Below are 12,226 nucleotides of genomic sequence, written 5' to 3'. Positions count from 1 at the left end.
ACTGGGACTCAGTCTTTATTTCATATACATTATTCAAGGGTCTTTTATTAGGTATGTTCTAGGTGCTAAGAGTGAGAAAGTAAGGTTCCTAATTCATGCTTTATCTGTCTCCTTTCTTTCTTGGGTCCCTTTTGACAATTATTTCACCTATTATGCACAAGCATTTTACCTCATTTCATGTTCTGTTAAATTGAACTTGCCTCCATATTGTGGATAGCTCAACACTCAGGGCACAATTTAGATAGTTCTTCCTCAGAAGTGTTTTCTCTTATTTCCTGTGCTACCCAACTTTCTGTCACTGTGCAAAGTAGTCAGAGCAATCAAATGAATTATTTAGTTTAGTGCGCATGTTGAGAGTTTTTAGTCATTTGTTGCTTGACTCCATCATGTTTGATCTTATAGTGGGGCAGAATGGTACTGCTCACATAATGCCCCAGGAAGGAGAAAGAGGAGAGGGTATGGAGTTCCAATAGCCCTTTCAATGGCATACCTCTACTGCCTTATTTCCTCCAAGTAGGACCCAAACCCAAAGTGGAGGCAAATTATTTAGTGAGGAACTACAACTGCTAGGATGGGTTTGTGGTGGTGGCCATGGTCAGCAAGTCTTTCTTGGGTAGAGAAGAGTTTAATAAGAAAGCCAGAACAAGGGTTGGGGTCTGTTCTGTGGCAGCTGGGACTGGAGGTGGATTGTGAGACAGGCTTCTCAGTGAGCTATCAGAGAGGTCCCATTTGCTCTTAGCCCTGTCTTCTGTTAGGGATGGCCATGGGTGACTACTGGCACTAGCAAATGTGTTAGTTTCTCTGGCAAGTCCTGCAGATCTCTTGCATGCACGGGTGGGGTGGAGTAGTGGGGATGCAGATCAGCAGAGTACACATATTTTAGGAACACAGCTACCCTAGTATGTGATCAGGTGGAGAATGCTCTCCACAGGAATGATCAGACCTTTGAGAATGACACATAGGAGGAAGGCATTCACCCTCCCCCTTTTCATTCTGATAACATTTTATATGGATACATATACATAGGCATTGCAAACTTTGTGTTCTTGTTTTTATGAGTGTGGGTCATGGGGCTTGAATTAGGCCTGGGCATTGTCCCTGAGCTCTTCAACTCAAGGCTACCACTCTATCCTTAAGCCCCCACTTCCTGTTTTCTAGAGGTTAATTGGAGATAAGAGTCTCAGGTCTCTTTGTGCCCAGGCTGGCTTTGAACCTTGATCCTCAGATCTCAGCCTCCTGAGTAGCTAGGATTGCAGGCATGAGCCACTGCACCCCAGCAGTTCCATACTCTTAAGAGTATCCTGCTTTGGTTTCACTGTGTGTGGGCATTCCCCTTCTTGACCCATATGACAGCTGTTCTTACCAACATTTCATATATTCCTAAAACTGCATGGTAAAAGTTTTGTAAAAGAGAAGGGCTGTAGGTACAGGTGAAACATGGGATAAGAGTAATAGTTGGGGTGAAGTGCTGACTGGATGTTATTGCTATGGACACATGACATCCTAACAAATTAACAGTGACTACTTTTAAATGGAAAAAAAATCTATTCAGTGGTAAACTGAGGGTCCCTTGGTCTGATATTTGGGCTGAAGTTAATAGTCAAGGTGTGGCCAGGGTTCAGTAGAGACTTTGAGAACCCAGAACAAGAGTAGGTTCTATGGCAAGTGCACCTTGGCCAAGGCTGAAATGCTCTCAGGTCATTCACTTTTCTGCTTTAGGTCTTGTCTGGTGAACAAGTAGTGTTGGGAACTTTTACATTCCAGTGAGTGTGATGTTCTTCTCTGATTATCCTGGAGCAATCTGCATGAATATGCAGGCATTAGAGAGAAAACTTGTCTGAACACAGCCACCCCTAGTATGTGGTCAAATGGAGAATGTTCTCACAAAAACAATGAGAGGCAGGCACACAGGTAGATGGTATTCCCCTTTGTTTACTGAGTGTTGAGCAGTCCAGTTGTGTGCTCAAGATTCCATGTGTAGCTGAGGACTGAGTGACCTTTTAAAATGGTAGGAAGATTGGCAAAGCAGACAAGAAGAGCATAAGGTACTTTTTTGGGAAGAACACGACTGTATAGTGTAGATCTTGGACTGGTCAGGAAAAAAAAATCCACGTTGGGAGACATCATGGTGCAACTGCTGCCTTTCCCTCTGGGAGTTGAAGTTCACGAAGGAGAACTCACATGCGGTAACAAGACTACTCCAGAAAGGCTTTCTGAGAGATCACTCATATTCCCACCAGCTCCTTGGCTCATTTTTCAGAGGCATCAAATAATGTCCTCAGAAATGCTGCCAGCATTTATTGAGATGTCTAGTATAGAAAGAAAGATTTAAGTGAAAGTCAAGAGGAGAAAAAGAAGCCAGTGAATAGAAGCCAACTTCCAATGAAGTGACTGAGCCAGTGTCCAAATGGCAAATGAACAAGATAATGGAACAGAAGCAATGGGAGGAGCAGTGGGAACTCTGCAAGCAGAAGCAGAAAAAAAAATTCAAGAGGAAAAAATTAGAGTGCCAGGCTCAGCTGGACTCCAACTCAGATGGAAATGAGAGAAAACATGTGCAAACACAAGTTGCCACAGAGCAACTTCTGTCTTATCATTGATGATTTGATGGCATTGAAGGACACTAAGAAACTTCATAAGCAGATTCAATGCAGCTATGCAGAAAACAGGCGAGCGCATCATCCCATTCAGTTTTACTTTACTAGCTATGGTGGCCAGCTGAAAAAGAACATGGATGAGAATGACAGAGGCTGGATCAACTGGAAGGATATCCACATCAACACAGAGCACTACAGTGAACTCATACAAAAAGAAGATCTGATTTATCTTATGTCAGATTCACCTAATGTTCTAAAGGAGCTGGATGAATCAAAAGCCCATGTGATTGGAGGCTTAGTGAATCACAACCATCACAAGGGATTTGTGTACAAAAAAGGCATCCGATTACAGGATTCACCATGTGCTGCTCCCCCTTGGACATTTTGTGAAGATATGCATTGTGAAGATGAACAGTCAGAAAGTTTAGGCAGTCAATCACGTATTTGAAATTATTCTGGAATACCTGGAAACAAGAGTAACAACATGCCTTTTTTACCATCTTACCTCAGCGAAAAGTAGCTGTTCCCACAGATCAAGCCTATGGTCATTCTTTCCAGGGCAAGCAGTCTCCCAGGACTAAAGGTGGAGCCAACAGTAATTCCAGTGACGGGGTTAATAGCAGACATGAGCCCAGCTGGATGGTGCACATAGACGCAATATGGGACATGGAGAACAGTATGGAGTCTTGAGTAGCGGCTGCTGACACTAATAGACGAGGTTTCCTCTTGACCGAGGGCAAGTAAAATGGAAGCAGATTGGAAGAAAGCTTTGTTTTCTCTCATTTCCTTGAAGTTAGAAAGGAAAATAAACCATTAAGGTAAATGGTAACAAAAGTAATTTTTGCTTTTGCAGAATAACATTTGAAGGGAATTTTTAAAATTGAATTTTTAGCCTCTGTTAAGGTTTGAGAGTTTAGTTTATTGGTAATCCCTCATCTCTTTCATTGCTGGAATTATTCTTCAAGATGTGCCTTCTGACTTTTTGGTTTTATTGCTTATATACATGTCAGTGTCTTTCTGATCTATCACCTGTTTATTGGCGAAGGCAGACATCTGTGCTGTCAGACCACTAGTATGTTGGTTATGGGAGGTCAGCTACCCTGTATTTTCAGCTTTTCTAGTCATTTGAGTTACTTCAAAGATCTATACTAGTTGTTTTACTTGTTTGGACTATGGAGCCCATGCCTATTCCCCCTTGTGATGCATATCCATGGATCTGCAGCAATTACAAAGGAATGGAAAACCTTTCATCCATTTTCCTCATTCCTATAATAGTAATTCATGGCCAGACTCCCCTGGCTCACACCTGTCACCCTAGCTATTCACAAGGCTGAGATCTAAGTACTGTAGTTTGAATCCATTCCAGGCAAAAAACTCTTAGGGTCTTTTATCTCCAATTAACTACAAATGGAGCATGGCTCAAGTGGTAAGAGTGCTATACTTGAGCAAAAATGCTCAAGAACAACACCTAGGTCCCACAAAGAGTATATTAATATATACATATATATTCACTTTTCAGTTACCAAATTAAATTTCTCAGGCTGTTATTTCAGAAAGTGGTTACTTTTGAAGAATCAATTTTTTCATTTACCTTAATTTAAATAGAACATTTCTTATATTTGGTATTTATTTCCACATATTTTGTTTCATTTTATAAATTTTTATTGTAATTAATAGAAGGGTTATACTATATTCGCGATAGAAGGTACATTACTTAACAATCTGTTTTGAGATATGGTGCATCAGCCTTCTTTAATAACATTCAAGCTTATGTTCCTTTAAGTATTGACATGCATATAAGAAAAATATGCTTGTAATTATTTTCATCTATCTGTCCACATCATGTGTGATTCTTAGTTGTTAATAGATGGGAATAGAAATGATCACCATTGTTTGTGTGAATCAGAGAAATTTGACTTTCATTCAAGTACAAAAATCCATAACCAAACCATTCTTCTGCATGTTGGCCAAGGACGAAGGGGTGAGAGGGAGTAGGTGCTTTTTTCTAAACAGCAATCGTAGAAAAGTGATGCATATGTTGTGTGATTGTTCTTCAGCTAAAGTAAGAGTTCAGGGGCCTTTGCAGAGTTTTGACAATGTAAATTTCGGTTTGTTTTTTAATTTCTGAAAAAGATATGCAAGCAATTATATAACATGCAGCATATATATTGTATAGAACCTCATTTATGTGTGGTTGAATTTCATGTGGACTCTTCTTTTGTTGTTTTATTCTTAATAATTATCTGGTCCTCCATATTAAAGCCTATAAATAAGTCATGTAAATAAAGAAAAGCCTTATCACTTGCGGGGGTGGGGGGAGGAATCCATGTTATTTGGACCTGAAATTATGGTTTTTTTCTAGGAGTTCTTGTGGGTATAAGAATTATCTCTGGCCTGGGTTAAGTTTTTGGGTGTGGAGCAGTTCTGGGGGTATCACAATTCTAGACATCTATAGAACTATCATAATAAAGATCAGTTAAGTATTAGCACAAATATAAACCTGAATATCAATGGAACAGACAAGAATATGCAGAAATAAACCTATTCCTACAGGCATCTAATATTTGGCAAACAAGTCACAAAAATATGTTGGAAATTTAAGCGCTTCTTCAACAAATGCATTTGGAGAAACTGCACATTTGAAATATTGAACTTGATCCTGGTATGCCAGTCTGTAGTAATATAAATTAAAAATGGACTAAATCCTCAATATAAGATGTGAAATCCTTAAACTACTATGTGAAGGAATAGGAGAAATATTAGAATTTATTGGGAGTAGACTTCTAGATAGTCAGCTAATTGGAAAAGGAGTTGACCAATGTGATGGAATCAAGCTAAAAAATTTCTACACAGCCTTCAAAATGGGAGATCTTTACCATTGCATGCCTGAGAAGGGCCTATAATGACTCTAGAAAGATTTCAAGAGACTAAACCATCCAAGCATACCCTATTAACAGAGAAAGGAGTTAAATAAAGTCTTCTGGGAAGAAGTAAAATGGTGAATAAACAGGAAGAAACAGTCACCATTTCTGGCCATAACAATGCAAATGGACTTACTACCTTATGTATGTAACTGTAAACCCTCTGTACATCATCCTGACAAAATAACATGAATACAAATCAAAACAACACTGAGACTCTATCTCACTGAAGTAAGAATTGGCACTATCAAGAATATACACAACAGATTTTGGCAGGTATGTGGGGACAAAGAAACATATCCTGTTGGTGGATATGTAAACTGTAACAATCACTGAGAAAGTTAGTGTTCAGATTCCTCAAACAGGTAAATACAAAAACTACCCAACAATTCCAGTGATACCTCTCCAAATGATGATAAGTTGGTATATAGTAAAGACACTTGTATTTTCATATTCATTGCCATACTATTTTCCAAATCCGTGTCATGGGAACAGAAGATGCCATTCAATGGGCCAATTGATCAAGAAAATATGACATATACGTACAGTAGAATTTTATCCATCAAGAATGATGTCACTTTATGAAGGTGTTCAATCCTTAAGGAGGTGGATTGTAATTCCTCACTCCTTAAAGTATGCTCTATAGTGTTACTGCCTTTTAAAGGTGAAAGGTATGGGGAAAGAAAGAATGATAATATGTCATCTGCAGGAAAATGTAAAGCCTTCAATGAAATCACATTAAGTGAAGTAAGTCAGGCTCAGTAAGGCCAAATATAAATATTTTCTCTCACACATGGAATTGAGATCTAGATTACAAATATATATGTAAACAGATCCAGGATTTTATGCCTATATACACAAACAAGTTAATGGAAATATGGTCATATAAAGGAGAGGCTTCCAATACTGTAACTTCCTTCACTAACTAACCTACAGTTTAACAATGTAGATAACAGGATGCTGGAAAATGTTTTGTCAGTGGTGAGATGGGGTCAAGAGGAAAAAGATGAATTAAGGAAGGCTGGATCAATGCAGTCATAATGATGGATAGATAGAGATATAGGAAAATAGAAATAGGAAAACAGGAGATGAGTCAGATCTGAAGAGATGAGGACAATAGTGAGAGGTGACTTCGATCAGGATGCATTTTACTCACAAACTGGTAAGTTGAAACTTCTTTGTATAACTACATAATGATAAAAATTATAAATTTGGATGTGGAATACCAATGATTTTCATATAAATATGGGAAAATTTGATTTTTTTCCTCCACACATTAGACACTTGTAATTTTAGCTTGAATGTTCCAGTGTCTTAGAAACTTAAGTTGCCCATTCCCTAATAACCTCAGTCTTTTCCTTTTTGGTACTGGGGATCAAACCTAGGACATTGCACTTGCTAGGTAGGCCCTTTGTCAGTGAGCTATATCCCAGCCCCAATCTCAGTAAATTTAATGAAACATTATTTATATACCTATTCAAATGTAGCAACTTTAAACTCAGAGACTGAAATGAAAAAAAAAAACTTGGAACAAAGACTCTGTTAAGTTTAATTATATGTGTTTTTCTGTTGATATCTATAATTCCTGATAGTAAAGAGACTGGCTCAATGTTTAGTTCATAGTACCTCTTAAATATTGTGAATTGAGTAGTATATTTTATCATATATATCTTAAGGAATGACAAGAATATAATACAATGTGACTTTTGATGAAAAGCTTTTCTTGGTGCTAGTCTTGGGGCTTGAATTTAGGCCTGGATGATGTCACTGTGGTTTTCCTTCCTTCCTTCTTTCCTTCCTTCCTTCCTTCCTTCCTTTTTCTTTTTTTCTTGCTTGCGTGCTCTCTTCTTCTCTCTTTCCCTCTCAGCTCTCCTTCCTTTCTTCCTTCCTTTCTCTCTCTCTTTCCTTCTTTCCTTCCCTCTGTCTTTCATTCCTTCTTTCTGTCTTTCTCTATTTCTCCTTCTTTCCTTTCTTTTTCTTTGTTCTTTCTTGCTTGCTTGCTTGTTCTCTCCTCTTTCCCTCTCAGCTCTCTTTCCTTTCTCCCTTGCTTTCCCTCTTGCTTTCCCTTTCTTTCTTTCTTTCTTTCTTTCTTTCTTTCTTTCTTTCTTTCTTTCTTTCTTTCTTTCTGTCTTTCTTTCTCCTTCCTTCTTTCCTTCCTTGCTTTTTTTTTGATTTTTTTTTTGCCAGTCCTGGGCTTGAGCTCAGGGCATGAGCACTGTCCTTGGACTTTCTCAAGGCTGGAGCTCTACCACTTGAGCCTCAGCACCACTTCCGGCTTTTTTCTATATGTGGTACCGAGGAATCGAACCCAGGTCTTCATGCATGCTAGGCAAGCACTTTAACCACTAGGCCAAACTCCCGGCCCCTCTTTCCTTCCTTTCTTTTTCTTTTTTCTTTCTTGCTTGCTCTCTCATTCTCCCTTTCCCTCTCAGCTATCTTTCTTTCTCCCTTGCTTTCACTCTTTTTTCCTTTTTTTCTTCCTTCTGTCATTGCTACTCTTTATTTGCTTATCATCTGAGATTTATTTTATCCTATATCTTCATAGTTACAATTATCTTCTATATGTATTTGAGTATATTCTACAGCATCACTTCTGTAGTCGTATATTGCTTTAGTAGATTTCACTGAATTATAGTTTTGATGGACAGATTAATGTAGGCTGACAGTTGTTGTCTTACATCATTTGAAATATGTCATTCTATACTTTTGTTGTTGGTAAAGTTTATGTTGAGAAATCTTCCAAGCTTGGCAATGTTTGTGTCTTGGTACTTTGGGCTTGTACTTTTCAGTATTTTCCTCCTGAACTCTTAATGTTTAACTGTTATATGAGTGATTCTTATTTGCTGAATATTTTAGAAGCTTGTTTGTACCTGGATGAGTGCTTCCCAATATTTGGGATTTTTTTCTGTTTTTTATTGAAAATATTTTCTATCATTTTAACTTGAATTTCTTTCCTTTCACTATGGCTATTCCCAAGTTTGGTGTCTTTGTACCTCTACTTGATGCAATCCTGCTGGTCAATTCTTTCTCCAATTCGCTGAATTTCTGGAATTCTACTGAGTAGAGGCTTTCCTATCCTAATATCTTGTATTATTGCTAGAACTCCTTTTTGTAGTAATTTCAAGATTTCAAGTTTAAAATTGAGGTTGTTGATCCATTTTTGAATTGGTAATATTACAAGTTGACAGACTGGAATCCAACTTCAGTTTTCTGCATATGAATATCCAGTTTCCCCAGCAGCATTGTTGAAGTTGCCTCTTTCCAACATGTATTTTTAGATTGGTTGTCAAATTTCAAATGGCTGTATGCATGTGGGTTTATTCCTGAATATTCTAAGTTTATTTCAATGGCCACTGACTTTTATGCCATTACCAACTTATTTTGGTTACAGAACCTCTGTAGTAAAAGTTTTAGTATAGAATTGTGATACCTCCTTCTTTCCTCCTGGGGTGGAGGAGAGTCCCAATTTCTTTATATTTGGGGGGGCTTTTGTGATTCTGTATGAATGTGAATTTAGTTGTTTTTATCTCAGTGAAAAGTGCCATTGGGATTTTGATGGGTTGCTGTTGAAAATAACATTTGGCAGTATGACAATTTTTAGGGGAAAATGAGGGAATTCTGCCATCCAGGTTACTGGGAAACCTGTCGGTTTCAATCATCCATGTAACTGGTATTCCAACTGACCTCAAAAATCCATCTGGCTAGAGCCCAAAGAGATTCAGACATTCAGGTCTCTGAGAGGCTGAAAGTCCTCTGACTACTTGGTCATCATGAACTACCGATCTGGATGTGATAGCACTGGTCAATTATTTCTCTGCTTTGTTCACCAATCTGGACCATGCAGGTCACCAGAAGTCTGGGGTACCTTGATCCTCCGGGTAACCAGAAACCTGAGATAACTAAGCCATCTGAATTACTTGCAGCTTGAAGTATGTACGTTATCTATATAACTGGACAGCCGAGGGATTACATACATCCGGGATATTGGGGCTGGAAGAAATTAGGCCTTCCGGATAGCTGGACAGCGGAGGGACTTCGTATATCCGGTCCATTTGGAGCTGGGTAGTCCAGTCGGCTAACCGACACTCCAGAATTCTGAGGATCGCAATCACCAGAAACTGGAGAGAATTCAGTCTACAGTGTCACCAAAAGACAAAGACTTTAGCCATCTAGGTAACTAGGAACCGTGGTCCTCAAGGTCACTGGAGTTTGGGAGCATGTTGCCAGCTAGGTATCTGTGGATCTGGGAAATTTGTCCCTCTGGGTGATAGCCGAAGGAAATTCGGCCGTCTGAGGCATAGGGAGCCTGAGGGACCTCAGCAGTCCCGGTCACCGAGAGCTCCAGGAAACTTTGCCAACCAAATCATAGGGACCCCGAGGCAATTTTGATATCAAGTACCTTAGAGCCTGAGGTGTTTGGGCCATCAGGAATCTGTGAGAAACTGGGTGTCCATGACACGGACAGCCCGATGGACCTCAGCTATTCAGGGCTGGGTGAGATCCAGGGACCTTGGTCTGAGGGGTCACACAAGGCCAGTGACCACGGAGCCTGAAGGAATTCGTCTCTTCAGCGAGTGGTATCCTGAGATATTTCACCCATCTTTGTCACTGACGAGCCTAAGAAATAGCCATTTGGGTCAGTAGGAAACCAGAGGAATTCCGAGAACCCAGTCACTCAGAGGTGGAAGTAACAGATTTGAATAACTGTGAATGGGAGGGGACACACAAATTAGTTTAATTCGGAGCTCGAGGGAAGAAGATGTTGATACAGGTGATTCAGAAACTGGGGAAGGCGGGGATGAGGATAATTTGGAGCTTGGGGGAACTCAGACATGAGGGCAGGAAATATGGATAGTTTTGAGATTGAGATATCTCAGAGCTCCAGGGAACTCAAAGGCTGGAGTAACACAAAGATCAGGGAACTGGGAACTGGGGATACTCAGGGATGGGGTAACTGGAGCCCAAGAGACATCAGGAATCAGGGTAAGTAGGAATCTGAGGAGAACTTGAATCCTGATGGAGATCCAAGTATTTCAGAGATTTTGAGAACACATTGATCAGGACAACTCAAGAGTTTGGGGAAGCTTGGAGATGGGCTAAGAGATGTGGGTAAGATAGAGATGGTGATAAGTTAGAGCTTGATGGAATTCATAGATCTAGATAATTAGGGATGGGAATAATTCAGTATGCAATTGAACTAGAAGCTCACGGGAATTCACAGATTGAGGTAACTGAGACACTGGGGTAGACTTGAGGAAAGTACCAAGGGAGCTCATAGGTCTGGAAAACTTGGAGCTCGAGATGAACCTCAAAGATTAAATTGGAGCTCCAAGAACCTCAGCACTAGGCAATTTGGAGATATCAGAAAGTTCTAGATCAGGATAACTTGAAGCTGGAAAGAAGTACCAGATGTTCGTAATTACAGATCGGGGGAAATTAGAGATCTAGGGAACTTGCAGCTTGAGGGAATACAGATCCAGGGAAGTGGGAGATCAGGGTAAATGCACGATTGGAATAACTCATAGCTTGAGGGAACTCTGTACTTGGGTAACATGGGGCTCAGGGGAACTGGGAGCATGAGGGTACTCAAAGATCTGGAGAACTTGGAGCTCAAGGGAATTTGGAGCATGCGAGAACTCAGCTCTGGTAACCCAGAGATCCGGGCACTTGTAGATCCAATTATGTCAGTAGACCTTGGCTCTTCAGCAAACTCAGCTTCTCAATTGATTTGGGCTAGCTGGGAGTCTTACAAAGCTGACTGATCTAGCAAAGAGTCTGATTCCAGCTGAACTCATTGAATACTCTTTTGGCTAGAGGAAATTTGGGATGGAGTGGGGTAAATTTAGAGAAATATCACCACCAAACATTTGCAATAAGCTCTAGTTGTTTTTGTTGTTGTTGTTATTTCATTGTTATTTTTGCCAATTCTGAGGCTTGAACTCAGGGCCTGGGTGCTATCCCTGAGCTTATTTGTGCTCAAGGCTAGTGCTCTACCACTGGAGCCACAGCATCACTTCTGGCTTTGTCTCAGTAGTTTATAGGAGATACAAGTCTCATGGACTTTTCTGCCCGGGTTGGCTTCAAACCACAATCCTCAGGTCTCAGCCTCCTGAGTAGCTAGGATTACAGGTGTGAGCTTATTGGTGCCCAGTTGCAGCAAGTTCTTAACAGGAATTGAAGCCTCTGCCTGCTAAGCTTCTGGGTAAGAATTTTCTGACTCTTTCACTCAAGCAAATTACAATACTATCATTTATAGGTGGTCTAAATTGCCTATGATCAACATGTAATTAGATTAATAGGTAAGCAGTCTATCTAGACTTCTCAACAGTCCACTTTCTAAGCACGTTGTGCCTTGCCTTATGTTTAATTAGGTTCAGTACTCTAATAATTGCACACTGTAAAAAACTCCTCCAAATGTAGGTGGAGGTGTGACTAAGTGGTAGAAAACTGATCTAGGATGTGAAAAGCACTAAGTTCAAATTCTCATACCTCAAAAAATTCTAAGTCTGGGCTAGATGTTTGGCCTAGTGGTAGAGTGCTTGCCTGGGGTTGATTCCTTGGTACCACATACATAGAAAAAGCTGGACATGATGCTGAGGCTCAAGTGGTAGAGCTCTTGCCTTGAGGAAGCCCAAGGACAGCGCTCAGGCCCTGAGCTCAAGCCCAGGACTGGCAAAAAAAGTTCTAAGACTTGCTTTTGCTTTTTCT

At 40.0% G+C, this 12,226-nt stretch overlaps 1 pseudogene; it reads left to right on the top strand.

Annotated features, from left to right (window-relative positions):
• Positions 1-2,272: 2,272 nt before the first annotated feature.
• LOC150041245 (tRNA methyltransferase 10 homolog A pseudogene) lies at positions 2,273-3,287 on the top strand (annotated as a pseudogene).
• Positions 3,288-12,226: the final 8,939 nt, after the last annotated feature.

The sequence above is a fragment of the Megascapheus bottae genome, chromosome X (genome assembly GCF_031878675.1).
Source record: "Megascapheus bottae isolate mThoBot1 chromosome X, mThoBot2.hap1, whole genome shotgun sequence".
In the NCBI taxonomy this organism is placed as follows: domain Eukaryota; kingdom Metazoa; phylum Chordata; class Mammalia; order Rodentia; family Geomyidae; genus Megascapheus; species Megascapheus bottae.
Note: the sequence above shows the minus strand (reverse complement) of the source record. Positions and strands in the feature narration are given on the sequence as shown.